The sequence below is a fragment of the Lepidochelys olivacea genome (assembly GCF_965140295.1).
Source record: "Lepidochelys olivacea isolate rLepOli2 genome assembly, chromosome: 20".
NCBI classification, from domain to species: domain Eukaryota; kingdom Metazoa; phylum Chordata; order Testudines; family Cheloniidae; genus Lepidochelys; species Lepidochelys olivacea.
This window is the reverse complement of record NC_140430.1, coordinates 17,074,465-17,087,395: the sequence shown is the minus strand read 5'-3', so window position 1 is coordinate 17,087,395 and position 12,931 is coordinate 17,074,465. Positions and strand designations below refer to the sequence as shown.

Genomic DNA, 12,931 nt, shown 5'->3' with positions numbered 1-12,931 from the left:
GGGTGGATGGGGATAGATAGACAGATAGATAGGTAGATAGGGAGGTGCATGGGGGTGAATGGGTGGATGGATTGATGTGGGGATGGGTGGACACAGAAATAGATGGAGGTATAACAGGGTGGGTGGGTACTAGGGTAACCAGATGTCCCAGTTTTATAGGGACAGTCCCGATATGTGGGACTTTGTCTTATATAGGTGCCTATTCCCCCCCCCCCCGCCCCCGGTCCTGATTTTTCACACTTGCTGTCTGGCCACCCTAGCTGGGTACAGCAATAGGTGGTGGTATATGGGGATGGATAGATACAGAGGTGGGGTGGGTGGAAGGAGGACAAAATACAAATACAGAGTGGGGGTGGGACGGGGATGGATGGGCGAATAGATACAGAGATCAAGGAGTGGGGGGGAATGCGGGGGACAGATACAGAGATGGGATGGGGTGGGGGATGGGTTGGGCAGATAGATACAGAGATCAAGGGGTGGGGGGGAATGCGGGGGACAGATACAGAGACGGGGTGGGGTGGGGGATGGGTTGGGCGGATAGATACAGAGATCAAGGGGTGTGGGGGTGATGGGTGGACAGAGATGGGGTGGGGTGGGGGATGGGTGGGTGGACAGATACAGAGATGGGGTGGGGGATGGGTGGATGGACGGAGACGGGGTGGGGTGGGGGATGGGTGGGCAGATAGATACAGAGATCAAGGGGTGTGTTGGGGGTGGATGGACAGAGATGGGGTGGGGTGAGGGATGGGTGGACGGATAGATACAGAGATCGAGGGGTGGGGGGGGATGGGGGAATGGACGGAGACAGGGTGGGGTGGGGGACGGGTGGGTGGACAGATACAGAGATGGGGTGGGTGGGGGATGGGTGGATGGACGGAGATGGGGTGGGGTGGGGGATGGGTAGGCGGATAGATACAGAGATCAAGGGGTGTGGGGGGGATGGGCGGAGGCGGGGATGGGTGGGTGGATAGATACAGAGATCGAGGGGGGTACAGTGGCATTGGAACAATCTGTATAGTGGGGGTGCCGAGAGCCATTGAACCAAACTGTAAACCCTGTACGTGATGGAAAGCACTTCAAGCCAGGGGGCACTGCCCCCCCCATCCCCCCTAGCTCCAGCCTCCTCCCCTGCCCAGGGGTGGGGGAGCGAGCGAGCCGATAACATGGCGATGGGGAGATCCGTGGAGAGGCAGAGCCCAGCAATTCTCTCCCATCCCTAATTTCTGTCTCTCTCCTGCTGTCTGATGCTCCCTCCCCCGCCCCCGGCGCCCCACCCCGATGTGATTCCAAACCGGTGATTCCACACTGGTCAGCCACCCCCCAAAATCATCTGCCCGGCAGGGGCGGGGAGCTGGCCCCGGAGACGTGTGTGCATCAGCCGATGGGGTGGCCGTAATGCATTCGGCACTTCTGCAGGAGGCCCCCTGGGAAATATCCCCCCCACCTCCCCGTCCGCCGGAGCTGGGCGCCAGGCAGGTAGTGCGGCTCCAGAAACCAACGGCAGACGCCCCCGCTCTGTCGCCGGCTAAATAATAACCATGAAAAGAAGGGCGGAGTGGATCGGCCCCCCCGGGGTTCTGGAATTGGGGCTAAAATCGCCACCTCTGCCAACCACACCCCAAAATCGCCTCCCTCCTGGCCCTGTCCGTCTGCAGAATCACCCCTGGATGGCAAGCACTGGCCCGGGGGGGGGGGGGTATAGAAAAGCATTGAATGTCTCCCCCGGAAATGAAGACTCGAGGTATTGGGGGCCGGGGGTTGGTAACCAGCTGGGATCCCTCCGCTCCGGGGTGCTAACTGCCTTCTCTGACTGTGGCATGACACCCCCCCACCCCCACCCCCGCGTGGGGCATCGGGGCTGGCTTCCCAGGGCAGATGCTTCAGGACAGGGGGAGATGGCGGCTGAGATGAGGCCGTGGGCTCTCAGCTCCTGGGTTTTTTTTCTTTCTGCAAGGTCTGTTTTGGGCGTTCCCGGGGGTGGGGGTGGATTCACTACAATAGGTCGTGGGCGCAGGGCGCAGGCTCTGGCCGGAGGGCAGCCCCCGGCCCGGGCAGATGCAGCATGAAAAGCAGAAGGGCGGATGCTCATACCCAGGCGGCTCCCATTGCGTGACGGCTGATTGACACCAGCTGGGGGTCTGGCCCACTTGTCTGCTGCACCAAAGCCTGCCCCACGGGAACCCCTTTCCCCACACCTCAGACCGTACAGGTCTAGGTTGGATTTTAGGAAACACTGTTTCACTAGGAGGGGGGTGAAGCACTGGAATGGGTTCCCTAGGGAGGTGTGGAATCTCCTTCCTTAGAGGTTTTTAAGGCCCATCTTGGGATGATTTAGTCGGGGTTGGCCCTGCTTGGAGCAGGGGGTTGGACTTGATGACCTCCTGAGGTCCCCTCCAACCCTACTCTTCTGTGAGTCTATGGGTTGTAATGAAAACACCCAGTGCATTTTATAACGGGGTGAAATTCTCAAGGCCTCGGCAAACCCAAGTCCTAGATTTCCAGGTTCAGGGAGACTGTTCTGATCAGCCAGTCTGACCTCTTGACCTCTTCCAGGCCAGAGACACTACCCAAGTTCTCCTGCATTGAGCCCAGGAACTTGGAGCGGGGACGCCTGCGGAACTCATTGCCACCAGAACCCCCTGTTCCAAGAAGAACTGGACAATTATACAGAATAGGAGACTTTCCCGTGGAACAATAACAAGGATTAAAACAGACCCAAGACGCAGGGCAGGGATCTATAGCCTTGAGCCAAATGCTACTTACTGTTTGGGGAAATATTCCTTGGGGGCAGGCGGTCCTAGAATTACCCTACTAGGGGTCTCCTTATGGCCACCGTTGCAGACGGGATACCGGGCTAGATGGGCCCCTGATCTAAAACAAGATGGTGATTCCTGCATGTGAACTGGCACCAGACAAGCAAGCTTCCTTTCCCTTGCGCAATTAACCCACTGGGCACTGGAGGGCTGCCCCTACCCCAGCTCTCACTGGAAATTCAGCCCCTAAATCTCCCTGCAGGGAGGGAGGTGGTGATGTTTGCCCAGCTCTGAGTGCCGCCTTATACGGCTCCGTGGGCTGCGCTGCAGGCGTCCGTCATTGAACACAGCCCTATCGAGATGCCCGAGCTAAACAGGGGAGTTGCCCTTCACTGCAGCAGTACTAAGGCTTTTATCCTCTGCTTCATTTACACTTCACCACCGTAGCTGGAATTATTATTACTGCGGCAGCTCCTAGAGAGACCAAGATCAGGGCCCCTGTTGTGCTGGGTGCTGCCCAGACACAGAGTGAAAGACAGGCCCTGCCCCAAAGAGCTCACAGTCCCTGAGGGGAAACTGAGGCATGGAGCAGGGATGTGATTGGTAGGAGGCGGCAGCAGGGCACACACACAGCCTACTTCAACCCACAGGAGCGGGGGTGTATTTTCACCTCCCACCCCAGCCCCAAGACAGTTCCCAAGAGGAGGAGCCAATCTTAGCCCCGCCCATGAAAGCAAGACCCTGTCACTTTAGGACCTGACAGGGGTGCAGTGTAACCCTCCATGGCTGAGTCCAGACTGGGATTTAGGGGAGCCCCCTAGTGGCAACACCAGGCAGCACAGGCTGGGCAGCCAGAGGGGACCAGAGGGTCCTGAGTGATTGATCCAGCCGTGCCCTGGCTATGCCACTCGTGGGAGCAGGAGGCTTTGGTACCTCAGGCTGTGCAGTGGACCCCTGCTCGTGGTACCAAGGGAAAGTGACCCGGCGGGGGAGCGGGGAGTCCTATGGCTGCCACAGGGCACCTGGCACGGGGGGTCCCAGCTCCACTCGCAGGCAGTGCCGGGTGGGGATTAGCAGAGATTGGCACTCACAGCTGAATCACATGATGTAGGGAGAGTCCTAAAGACTGAGGGGCTGGGCGGCATCTGTGAAGGGGAAGGAAGTTCGGGGGGGGGGGGGTGTATTCAAAGGGTGTGTGGGGTGCGGCAGGCATGCGGCAGTCGCATTCCCTTCCTCTGCTTTTCCTGGGGGAAGTGCAGCCCTTTGGTTGGCAGCCACGTGATTTTGCTGGTCTGGCCTTGGAAGAGCCAGGAATAGAACCCAGGAGTCCTGGGCCCCAGCTCTAACCGCTAGACACCACTGCCTTCCCAGAGCTGGGGACGGAACCCAGGAGTTCCCATGCCTCACTTCTCTAGCCACTAGACACCACTGCCTTCGGCACCCCCACTCTTCTGCCAGTTTGGGGCTGCCCACCCATTGCACCCCCTGCTGGTTACTGACTGCAGGAGTCCTGGCTGCCAGCCTCCCCCTGTTCTAACCCCCAGACCACAGGGCAGGGAGCAGAGAACCCAGGAGTCCTGGCTCTCTGGAGCTGGGGATCCAGAACTAGCAGGGGCAGTGCTTGGGGACCAGTCTATCCAGACACCTCCCTACTCAAAGTCTAAGATAAAACAGGCCTCCACTCCCTCCTTGGTTCTGTGGAACCCAACTCAGTTTGATCCAGATCCTGGTTCCTATGAACTCTCCTCTACCCCCCAAACCAGTGGGACTGATCCAGATGTGGTGGAGGGGGGCTTTGTAAGGTCAGAGCCTCCTCCTCCCTCCCCCAAACAGCTCTGCCAGGCCAGATGGGAGGGACTTTCCCACAGGGGTGGGGTGGTGCTCAGTGAGTTATACCTCCTGGGGAGAGGCTCCAGTTACCCCTCCCCCCAAGGTCCCCAGTCAGCAAGGAGGTCCTTGTGACCCACTCTGAGGGCATGAGGGGCAACCCAGCCCACAGGGAGCCCCCTCCCTGCCCCACATGCCAAAAGCCTTGGTGGGAGGGGGTGGGGGAGGAAGACCCCAGGCAAGGAGTCAGGACTTGTGGGTTCACAGCCTGGCTCTGCTACTGACTCCTTGCATGACCTTGGGCCAGTCCCTGCAGCTAGCTCTGTGCCTCGGTTTCCGCATCTGTAAAATGGGAACAAGTGTCTGTCCTCTCCCCATCTGTACAGACTGGGAGCTTTTCAGGGCAGGGACTGGCGCAATGGGGTCAGCCATCCCTGACCTCAGCGGGCACCTTGAGACACAGCAATAACCTGCCTCTGAAGCAACGAGCAAATTACTGTGTGTTGCCTTAATATTCACTGCCCAGCTTGGGGAGGGGGTTGTTTTGTGCATTCTGGGGGGTGTCAAGCTGGAGTTTGGCTCAGCAGCCCCTCCCCTGCACAATTTGCCTGTGGGGGCAGAAAGCAAATCGCCAGAGCTGGACAGCTTGGGGGGGGAGGGGTGTCATGACACGAGGGGGGGCTGACCAGGGACCAGGACCGTGGGACAAAATTCGGCATCTCTCTCCCAAAGGAACCTCTCCCCAGCAGCGAACTGGGCTCCAGGGTCCCAGCCCTGCTGCCTGGTTAATATTCCAGAGGCATCTGGCCCCCACCCCCGGCCACCACCCCGGGGCGGGAGAAGCCAGGGGATATTTTTAAGGCTTTTGTGTGTGGGGGGGGGGGAGCCAGAGAGACCAATGCATGGCACTGGGAAGCTCCCCACTTCCTCAACAGTGTGCCTATCTTGGGGCATTGGTCCCCTCCAATGGGGGGTACGGTGGGGGAGCCCCCCATGTACCACCTCCCCAGCAGATGGCAGGGGGCCAACTCCCCCAACCAGCTCCCTCCTGCAACATCCCACGCCCTCCTTCTGCTCGCTGGGGTGCGTGTGTGTGTGTGGGGAGATCTCCAGGAACCCCCACGATGACCCCCTCATCCTCAATTTCCTCCCCCCGAAGCAATTACTCCCACCCCATCCGCCAGCAAATCGCCATTTTATTATGAAAAGCTAGGGCGAATTTGATTTTGGGTGGGAAGGGGGGGGGCGTTTGCAATTGGGGGAGGGGGGGTTGAGATCCTAGATGGGGGCGAAATCCAGGAAATGCCATTAACCTGGGGCGGGGGTGGGAGTGAGGGAACCGGGAGGCTGAGCGTAGTAACAGGGTTTTCTGTCCACTCATCCATCTCTCTCTCCCTCCCTCCTTCTAGCCATCCTCGCTCTGGGGCTAAGCCCCCCCGAGAGCGTCTGGTCCCACCCCCACCCCCGCTTTGGGGTGTGGGGGAGCAGCTATGTACCCTGTTTCTTCCCCCCCCCCAATCGAGGGTGGGTAAAGGTCAGCAGAGGCGGCCCAGCGGGGTGCATTAGATCCACGGACCCAGCCAGAGATGCGGGGACCCTCTCCCCCAAAACCCAAACGGGCTTTAAAGGAGCCACCCCGGGCTCGTCCCCCCCCCCACCATCGGTGGAATTTTTGGACTCGATCCTTTAAAAAAACCCAACACACACAGCCACGGCTGCAGAGATCCCCCCCGTACGCCACCCCCACCCACGTCGGACGCGCCACCGATCTCAGGGCCAAGGCTGAGTGTGTGTGTGGGGGGGGGTACACCGGGGGGGAGTTGTGGGGGGGTGGGCAAAGGAGGTGATATAATTGCGGGTGCAGTGGGGGAGGAGGGGCTCCGATCTCTCTGTATTAACCGCCTCCTCGCTTTGTTTACTTCTCTCTGGGCCGGATCCTGCTGTATTCCGACGTCAATCCGGATTGAGACATGCCAAGGGGGCCGAATCCTTCCCCGGGCTGACAAGACTCTTCCCCGCACCATGGAGTCCCTTCCCCATTTACTGGGCGTGGGGGAAGGGGAAGACAGCAGAACCTACCCCCCCCCGTGTAAGGGGAGCAGGATCGGGCCCCTCCCCCGCGCCAAAAGGTGAGGCCGCCCCGGTTCCAGCCACACAGGCCGGTCGGGGGATAAAGGGGCGCCCCACCCCATTTTAAGGGGGTGGCCAATTCAACGCCCCCCCAATCAGGATTGGCCCCAGGGTTGGGTGCTGGGCACAGCTCTTCCGCACCCTACGGCTGGCAACAGCCCCCACCCCTCCCTTATTAGCCATTCCGCCCGCATCCTACCATCTTGGAAGGGTACATATGAACAAAGTGTGTCCCCTCTCCCCCGGATAAAGCCCGTTACATAAAGACACGTACTGGGGGGGAGGGGGCTGCCCCAATCTCCTGTCCGAGCTGTTCTGCATCTATATCTATTCCTGCCCCCCCCATCTCCCCGCAGCGAGAGGGGATCGAGAGTCACCCAGAGCTGGAAGAATTATTCCCGCCCTCCCCCTCCAGAGATTACGGTACTCAGGGGTAATTCCCCCCCACACACACACCAGAAAATACTGCAGTAAGAGCGGATCGCGGGGTGCCGGACAGGTGGCTTTGTCTGCTGCACCCACCGATCAGACGCAGGGGCGCCCCCCTCCCCGCTACCAATTCTCCCGAGGAAAGGGGGGGGGCGGATTTGGATGCATCCCTTCCTGTGAGCATCGCTGCTAGGAAGCGTGTGCCCCCCCCCCACGCCTTCCCTCTCCCGGGGACTGGCGCAAAACGATCCCTGTCTGGGAAAACAGGAGGAGGGAAAAAACACCAAACAGATGACAGCCCCCCCCATTCCAGCTTGGGGGGGGGAGGGTATCTGAGCAATGGGGGGGGGGTCCATATTTCCAGAGATCTGATCGCTCTGCCATTCCCATCGCCCCAACCCTCCCTCTCCCCCTTTTCCTGCCCCCCCCCGCTCACCTCTCCCCCCCGGCCCCCTCCCCATCTCCCTGCAGCTTAGCACAGAACCCAAAGCGAGAGAGGGTCAATGGATCGGTTATTTACCGGGGGGGGGGGGCTGTCAGATCTACCCCCCCATACACACACACCAGTCGAGAAACAATCAAGCCAGTGACTTACCTTTAGCGATCCAGCCTCACTTCTCCTTCCAGCGGGCTGCTCCATTCAGCTAGTCCAATTCCACTCCGGCTCGAGACATTTCGCTTTCCTTGCCCCCCCTCGCCCTCCCCCCCCCCACAAGGTGTTACGAAATCGGAGCGAGCGAGCGATGGGGATCGGTGGGCAGCGTCTGCCGAGCTAGGGCTGGATTCGGGGGGTCGGCTCCAAGCTGGCGCGGATCGCTCCGGATCCTCTGCCCTGCAGTGTGCCGGGGCGGGGGGGTCCTCGGGTGGCTCGTTTTCCTCCCCGCTGGATGCTGCTCCGAAAGGATCCCCTCCCCCGCACACAAACACAGCAGAGGAAGGGGGAGAAAAATCGTCCAAGCCGGCCCTCCCCTCCTCCGAATAACCCCGATCCCCCCCCCGTCCAAAAAAAAAAAACAAAAAACCAAACCACCCCGGCTCTCAGGAAGTCTCCGCCGGGCGCCCAGCCCGCTCCAGCGCGGCCGGGGGGTGTCTCTGGCTAGATCCACGCGTGACAGGCAGTCCGGGCATACTGGGGAGCCAGCGTGCAAGCGAGATCAGCGCCGCACACGCGGGGCGGGGTGGGGGGGACCCCGCAATTCCACGGAGCAGGGGGGAGCTTCGGGGGCGTTTCTCTTCCTCCGGGGGTCGCCGTCTCCGGGACCTCGCAGCCGGGCAGCCCCGCCACCGTCGCCCCCCCCGCAGCGCCGGCAGGGGGGGGGGCGCAGGGCAGCTCCCCGCTCTTCCGCCCCTTCGGCAGCCCCGCGATCGGTGCCTCTCCGCCGCCGGCACCCCGGGGTGAGGCTGGGAGGCAGGGTCCCGGGCTGCAGGGACGGGAGGCTGGCCGGGAGGTCACGCCTGCTCCGCCCCAGGCAGCAGCCGCCAGCCGGGCGCGGGCGTACGGTGGGGTGCGAGCGCCCCTCTGCCTCCCCCTCCGTCCTTCGGCCAGGCGGCTGCGGAGCGCCCCGCGGCACGGCACGGTCCGGGCACCGGGCAGCAATGGGGCGCCAGGGGCTTCATTCAGCGCTAGGGCTCAGCGAGACGGGAGGGAGGAAAAGCCGGAGTGGAGTTTGGGGAAGGTGGGAGGGGGGGAGGGGCACACCTGGGGGGAGGGAAAAACCGGGGTGGATTCGGGGGGGGGAAGGAGGAAAGGGGCACACCTGGGGGGAGGGGAATAGCTGAGGTGGATTGGGGAGGGGAGGGGATGGAAAGGAGGAGCACACCTGGGGGGAGGGGAATAGCTGGGGTGGATTGAGGAGGGGATGGAAGGAAGGGGCACACCTGGGGGGAGGGGAATAGCTGGGGTGGATTGGGGAGGGGATGGAAGGAAGGGGCATACCTGGGGGGAGGGGAATAGCTGGGGTGGATTGGGGAGGGGATGGAAAGGAGGAGCACACCTGGGGGGAGGGGAATAGCTGGGGTGGATTGGGGAGGGGAGGGGATGGAAAGGAGGAGCACACCTGGGGGGAGGGGAATAGCTGGGGTGGATTGAGGAGGGGATGGAAGGAAGGGGCACACCTGGGGGGAGGGGAATAGCTGGGGTGGATTGGGGAGGGGATGGAAGGAAGGGGCATACCTGGGGGGAGGGGAATAGCTGGGGTGGATTGGGGAGGGGATGGAAAGGAGGAGCACACCTGGGAGGAGGGGAATAGCTGGGGTGGATTGGGGAGGGGATGGAAAGGAGGGGCCCACTTGTGGGGAGGGGAATAGCTGGGGTGGATTGAGGAGGGGATGGAAGGGAGGGGCACACCTGGGGGGAGGGGAATAGCTGGGGTGGATTCAGGGGGGAAGGAGGAAAGGGGCACACCTGGGGGGAGGTAGCTGGGGTGGATTGGGGAGGGGATGGAAAGGAGGGGCCCACTTGGGGGGAGGGGAATAGCTGGGGTGGATTGAGGAGGGGTTGGAGGGGAGGGGCACACCTGGGGGGAAGGGGAAGGAGGGAAAACTCGGACTGGGTTCCTATCTCTGGAAGGAGAAGGGAGCAATACACCTGGTGGGGGGATGGAGGAGGGGACGGAGGAGGGACACAAAACACTGAAGCGAGCATCCCCCATGGAAAGGGACATGGGAAATACACCTGGAGCAGGTAAAGTGCAAAATCCGCACTGGATTCCTGAGCATGGGACTGGACAAAGAATAAACCGACTCCTCCCGGCTGGCCATGGGGAGGAGGCAGGTCCCAGTCTGGATTCCCAGCCCTGGAGACCTACTGCACAGACACCTGCGGGAGGCAGGGAGGAAACAAAACCTGGACTGGATCCCACCTGCTGGAGTGTAGGCTGCAGATACCCCTGAGTAGCAGCCAGGATGAGATAAAACCTGATCTGGATTCTACAACATGGGAATGGATGGGAAAACTACACCTGATCAGCTGTGGAAAGGAGTCAAAATCTGGACTGGATATCTCCAGGAAGGAATAGACCCTACAAAGTCACAGGACTGGCAGCTGGGAGAAGGCAAACCCAGGCCTGGATTCCAGGAGCTTGGGCTCTAGCAGAAGGGATTAAGGATAATCGAGTCCTGGGTGACCCCATAGACATATGGCAGGGCAGATGTTCTATAAGGGAGGCTAAAATGCACATGTATGTGTCTGCCTGGAGAGAAAACCTGGCCCGTATTCCAGAAGGGGATTCAAGGAGATGTAGGTGGAGTGACTATAGCAGCTGGGGTTACCCACAAACTCCTGCTAAACTGCAAAGTAATTTCCTCAGTTACCTTTCTCTTCTGTTTTATACACTTTGTGCCCATCAATCTGTAATAAAGATACAGAACGCCAGGCTATGCCATTTGAACCAGCATCATAAGGTGTCATTTTATTAGTAGATAAAATCAATTGAGAAGAAATCCATTAAGATATAAAAAACTATATCAGACATTAAAGCTGTCTAACAGCATCCTCTAAGGTACCAGATCCAGTCAGCTGGAGGGAAGTTAGTTTCCCAGGCAACCTGATCCCAAAAAGGATTGCAAATAGTTTGCAATAGAAGAGTAATCAATAAGATACCTTAGATATAAAGCCACAGGCCCCACTGGAGCACTGTGCTGCTCCAAGGCGACAGAGAGGTGGATGAGATGGAGGAAAGTGAAGGGAGCAGAGGAAAGTGTAACAGGCCTCAAGTGCTCGTAGTGCTCTGGCATCATCCGCTGGCCCTGCGCCTTATGTTGGCACACTTTGGGGCCCAGGCTGTCACTCCAGAATTGGACTTTTTAGCCACTTCCGATGCTGCAGCTGGACATTCTAAGTGGCCTGGACTGATGCTCGCCCTGCTGTCATTTGAGATACACAGTTGTCGTATAGATAGATAGATATGTATATTCCCACACCTTGGTTAAAGCTGAGTTTGAACTAATCCAGGTAGATATGTAGCTACTTTTCATCAGAGCTGTGTGTATAGATACATATATTTCGGAAAGGTGTTTGTTTTGTATTAAAGAAGCCGATACAGTCAAGCAGTATGTCAAAAAGCCAATGTGAAGTGTAAATATTTAAAGGGGACCCCACCAAAATGTTATCCAGCCTGATCTGTATGACTGGCAGCTGCACAAGAGAGAATTTCATATAGGAAGTGAATTTACTAACTTCAACACTGCGGTGTAGGGAATCCTGGCGCGCCGGTTCAGAGGGAATCCTGCATACTGGTACGGGGGAATTCTGGCATATGGGTACAGGAGGAATTCTCACATACTGGTACAGAGGCGTGAAGAGCTGTTTTGTGTTTCCCTCATTGTTGTTGATGGAACAAATGAGTCGAATGACTTTATGTGGCTCCATGATGAGCTACTAAACCAAGACAGAACCATCCAGGAGTGGGAAGAGACCCACTAACCTCAAACGGGACACGGCTGCAGACAGCCAGGAGTGCTGGCGGAAACAGCACGGAGTTGTACAGATCTGGCCAAAGGAGCCCACGGCAAAGGGGCCCACAGGAAGTAACTTGTGGGACTCAGTTACTGGCTGGAGCTTAGTCAGCAGACGTCCAACAGATGGTCAAACTCTCTGATGCCAACTGAGAATTTTTTCAGGGAAAATACTGGAGTCTTTCAGACACAATGTTGCAAGAAGTCACAAAGGAGGTAGCTCATTTTCTCTCTGAGAAGGGACACAACTCATACCTTGGGTGGAGGTTTCAGATCTTCACCAGGGCCACATTGTGCTTGTCTCACCGTAGCTTGGCCAACAAGAGGAACCAGGTGCTCTGCCAGAAATGGATGCCATGCCCTGTTTTGCTCATCAGGTTGCTTTCTGAAACCAAAATACATGGACCAGAGACCTTGTGACCGGGACCATCATGACTTGGCCAGAGACACTGCCCCCTGCTGGGTAGCAACTAAAGTCTTGTCACTGACAAGCATCCCATTAACTCTGTCTTTCTGTCCGACCCAGGAAGAGCACTGTGGAATCTGTGAAGACTATAGAGAATACAGACGTACACCTTGAGTGAATCACCCGAAGGAACTTTCTGTCTCAAGCAGAGCTGGGCAAATAATGGCGTTTCGTTTCGCCATCAATTCCAGCTGAAACGAAATCCTTCTGGGTCAAATGGAAACTGAATTGTTTTGAAATTTTCCGCAAATGGAAACGTAGCAAAAAATTTATTTCAGGGATGAACGAAGAATTGAGCCAAAGAATTGAAAGATTTCATCTGGACAATGTTGACAAGAAACATTCTGAGTTTGTCTTTTAGAGAGGTTTTTTTGGGTGAGGTCCCAAAACAATCTGAAGCAGCAGGAATCTGTGTTAATTTTCTCGAGAGAAATCTGAGCGCCAGACAGCTACTGAGAAAAGACCAAGCTTCAGCTAGACCCAACCATTATATGAAGCCTGTTTTATATGGATGTGAGACCTGGGCACTTCGGAAGAAGAAAGAAAGCCAACTAAACGCCTTAAAAATAAAGTGCAGAGATGAATTCTTGGGCCAGTGAGGTGTGTAGAAGATTTAATAGGGAACTGCGGGAAGCCTGTGGAGAATCAAGCCTAGGAACCAGAGTGCAGTCCCGACTCCAGCATGCGGGGAGGGAAGGGAGATCAGCTGTCTCCTGACCGAATGCGCTTGACACCAAGAGGTTGGGGCAGATTGGGAGAGCTGCCTAGAACCTCCAGGAACTTTAAAGCCAGGGAGGAGGAGGAGGAGGAGGCATGAATTCACAAAACATTTTGCTGTTGCTGACTCTGTATTTTTTCCCGGAAAAAAGGG

General features: G+C 58.0%; 1 protein-coding gene across 2 annotated transcripts in view; it reads right to left on the bottom strand.

Moving 5' to 3' along the window:
• Positions 1-8,081, bottom strand: part of ADGRL1 (adhesion G protein-coupled receptor L1) — a 91,993-nt gene extending 83,912 nt beyond the window's left edge. For both annotated transcript variants that reach the window (XM_084610081.1, XM_084610082.1), the window contains exon 1: positions 7,735-8,081. The gene's annotated coding sequence lies outside the window, so the exon portion shown is untranslated. The remainder of the gene's footprint in view (positions 1-7,734) is intronic.
• Positions 8,082-12,931: the final 4,850 nt, after the last annotated feature.